Source organism: Condylura cristata, unplaced genomic scaffold (assembly GCF_000260355.1).
Source record: "Condylura cristata isolate star-nosed mole 26May11 unplaced genomic scaffold, ConCri1.0 scaffold00034, whole genome shotgun sequence".
NCBI lineage: Eukaryota > Metazoa > Chordata > Mammalia > Eulipotyphla > Talpidae > Condylura > Condylura cristata.
The window spans coordinates 4,212,392-4,216,492 of NW_004567135.1; positions in this window are offsets into that span (position 1 = coordinate 4,212,392).

The following is a 4,101-nucleotide window of genomic DNA, read 5'->3' on the forward strand; positions in this document are numbered from 1 at the left end:
AAAAAAAAAAGTCCTAGCAAGGCAATGTAAATTATAAGTATGTGACAGTAAGAAGACTTTCCAGCTATAAAGTCTCTCCCCTAAAAATCAGGTTTCAGAGTTTCCACCCTTACAGTCATAATTATAACAGTGGGGGGAAACTGCTGAGGCCACTGACCCATGTTCCAGATACACCCCAAAACATATCGCATTCATTCTCCGTCCCCACCCTGCTGTAGGTCCATATTCTCTGAAGCTTTTTGTGCAGGCTCTCCATGCAGCGGGGGGATAAAACAGAGAAAGAAAAATATTTCCTTCTCTTCTTCCCACAGCTTCTCCTACAAGATAGATGCCACCAATAGCTGCAGGTCCTGACAAATTCCGGTGCTCTTGGATCAAATAATCAAGTCTCTCCCATGCAGGCAGCACCATCTTAAGAACTGGAGCACCACAGTCCATTATGAGAAAACAAAGCTGACAACTGACGTGTAAGGCAATGGTGCCCAGACTCCAGGACTCCACAGCACGCGCAGGCCTTGTTAGACAGACAGCAGGGCAGCTCATCCCTGCGTTCTTGACTCAATAGTTCTGTGGTAAGGCCCAGGAAGTTACACTTGCTCAAGTTCCCAAGTGATACAGATGCTGCCCGTCAGGAGACCCTAGTTGTGTTCGTTTGGGGGTTTTTTTCCTAAGATTTTTATTTATTTTATTCATTTTTGTATAGAACTGGGGTACAGGCCCAGGTGGGGAGGGGGAGAGGATTCACCAGAGACAAAGGAGGGAGCAGAACAGGCCAATCCACTGAAATCCACTGCTGAGGGGAGCAGCAGGCGAGTCAAAAGAGGTCTTGACAGTTATCTACCAGAGACATTTTATGGGAGTGGAGTGGGGAACAGGATCAAAAACATGGTGGGGGAAGGAAATGCACTGGACTTTGGTGATGGCACAAGGGTGATTGGTGATGGGAAGCCCAAGGGGATTACAATTGAGATGCAAAAATGCACAAAATGATGGAAAAATAAACTATTGAAAAGAGAAAAAAAAAAGAGGTCTTGAGCCATGTGGGTCACACCCCAGCTGGGGAGCAAACCCAGGCCATCGTGGTGGGTCATGGTGGTAGTGCTGAGACTCAACCCCTAGGCCACCAGGGAGATGAAGCCCGCAGTTGTAAGAACCATTGATGATACAGGGTTTGAGTCCTGGGAGAAAAGCGGGTGGGAAGAAGTTTTAAGAATATGTGAAGAACTCAGGGAAGAGGAAAGTCTTCATGGAGAAAAAGGCCTTTGGGTTTAAACATCTGACACTCTTTAACATCAAAAGAAAGGCAGTATTAGAATTTTAGAGCAGTTCTATGCAAAACTAGTTTTTTACAGTTTTTAGTAGGTGAAATTTCTTTAGCATAACTGCCATTCCTCCACCTTTCCAACAAAAATTTCTTTTAAGAAGGTTAATAGATATAGTTCATTGTATATACAGTATTCCTGAATGCAGGTGAACAAAAAAAAATTATGGCTGCAATAAAAAAATAGTTTCTGGGCCCTCCCTGGTGGCGCAGCAGGTTAAAGCACAACTTTAGGAAGCTAAAGCTACTTCAGCACTCATTCTATCCCCACCTGGTCAGGAGGTGACCCCCAGGGCGCCGCAGACCTCTCCTGACCCGCCCGCTGCTCCCCTCAGCAGTGGACCCCCTCAATCTGCCTGTTCTGCTCCCCACTGTCTCTGGTGAAGCCTCTCACCACCTCTGCACCTCTGACCTGTACCCCAGTTCTATATGCACAACTAAATAAATCTTTAAATAAAAAAAATGTTTCTGCCTTTTGCAGTCACAGCTGAACACCAGTGACCAAAATGAAGTTCAAGTCCGTGGTGACTTCAGACCAGACCCAGACTGTAAGCGGCATTTCAGTACGTCCCCCCCCCCACATCTGTAGGAAGAGGGTGTTGTCCCCTCTTTCCAAAGTGCAGAGACAGAAAGTTCAGTCCATGCTGCAGTAAAAGTGGACGCTACCAGGCTTTTCCCACCCTCCCACCATTTGCATCAAAGATGGATGCTGGTGGTCTTACAGGCCAGCCGATGGTGGCACCTGGGGTGAGGCAGGCTGCATGGGTGGGCCCACCTGAGCCGGGGGGCTGACTATAAGGGCCGCAGCACAGCCTCGAGCAGAGAACCGAGGCGCAGAGGCCGGCGCAGCAGAGAGCAGTGGGGGCCAGCAGGGACCCGGAGAGACCGCCTGAGAGCCAGAGGCCAGGAGGCCCCCCAGCCTCCTGCCCCCCCACTCTCCTGCCTGGCCCCTCAAGCCCCCCAGGCTGCTGCACCACAACTGGCGTAGAAAGATCACTAAAAGGGTACCCAGGGCTCCCTTTTCCCTCTGCCGGTCATCGAGAGCCTCCCTGGCTCTGTGCACGCCCATCAGACGGATGATGAAGCTCCAGGTCAGACTAAAGGCAGCAAATCCGCACAGCAGCCCCGGCTGAGAGGCAGAACAAGGACAGCGGGAGGAGGGAACAGCACAAACTTGCACGTGGGCATGCTCGCCGTGCAGGGGTCGCCACTGAATGCCAACAAGGACCACAAAACACCCTCGGACAAAAGCCAAAGCTCACCAAGAAGGAAAGGAAAGGGCGAACAGGACGACAAGTGAGGACATGCTGGACTACAGTGACCTAATACACAGCTTTCATTAAAAGCTGCTGAAAACCAAGGAACAAGCTCATTTCCGTCCCCGCCTGTTCATTAAGCCTTGCCAAGCAGCTTCACCCATGCTTTGTTCTTTCTTTTCACAGATTTATTGATGCATACGGAACTGGGGTACAGGTCAGAGGTGAGGGGTGGTGAGTGTTCTCCAGAGACAGTGGGGAGCAGAACAGGCAGGTGGACAAAGTGCACCGCTGAGGGGAGCAGCGGGCGGTCAGGAGAGGTCTGCTGCACCCTGTGGGTCACGCCCTGCCCGTTGGCAGGATCAAACTCTTGCTGAGGTGGCTGCAGCTAGCTTCATAGCACTTCGCTTTGACCTGTTGCGCCACTAGGGAGGGCCCGGTTTCCAGGCTTTGACTTACAATTTACATCTTCGATGCCAGCAGCAGACTGGGTGTAAGAGGGCTATTTGTTGTGGTCCTGGAGAAAGAAAATATGGCAAGGTCAAAGAAAAACAGATTTCTCAAGTACACTGGGAATTATTACAGGCAACGTGATTGCAGAAGTTTAAAACATTCACATATTGGTCCACAGAAAGAATTTAAAGTGTAGAACCACCACCCAAAATCTCACTGTTGGTTTTTTTTTTCATTCACTGTGTATTATCCTGAACTTCTGGAGCTGGGTATTGGCTATTCTTGGCAAACGCCCACTAGCAACTCATTTTTAAAGACAGTTTATTTTCATTAGCTCCCCAGTGGGAAGACCTCGCCCTCCCACTTCGCCTGAAAAACTATAACCCACCCCAACTTTTCACCTTCATTTAAAGCAGTATTTTCCAACCCAGCCTCACCAACAAAAACAGCTATTACGTCTCTCATTTTGAAGTATTTTGCAACTACACCTATTGAATAATTTTTCCTATTATTAGTTACTCACTTAATTCCCAGCCAAAAGTTATAAATAGGTGAGAGAACTAGGACTCAGTCAATAAAATTCAAGCCCAAAACAAATATTTTAGTCTTCTGATGGGCAAAGTTTGCATTTTATCAGGCTTTCTGAAAAATTGAAAGTCTTTAAAGAACGTAAAGGACTAAAAACAACAAATCAGCAAACAACTATAAACCAGAGACATTCTAGAAGGGTGGAGAGGGGGATAGGATTCAAACTGGGACAGGAAGAGCACACGGCACTATGGTGATGACACACAGGTGAATTGGTGGTGGGAAGCCCACGGGGATTGCAACCGAGATGAAAAAATGTACAAAATGAAGAATGATGTGTATATATGTGTGTGTGTATATATATATATAAGAAAAGAATCTCAAGGACAGAATTCCTTCAATCCTAAAGCTGAGAAAACAAATTTGTAAGTTATGTTTTGTTGAGAAAACAATTTTCTGATGATGTTTTAATAACGACAGTACAGATTTCTTTTGTTTCAATAGCCCAGTCTTTATTTTTAACTAATAATTAGCTCCAGAAAT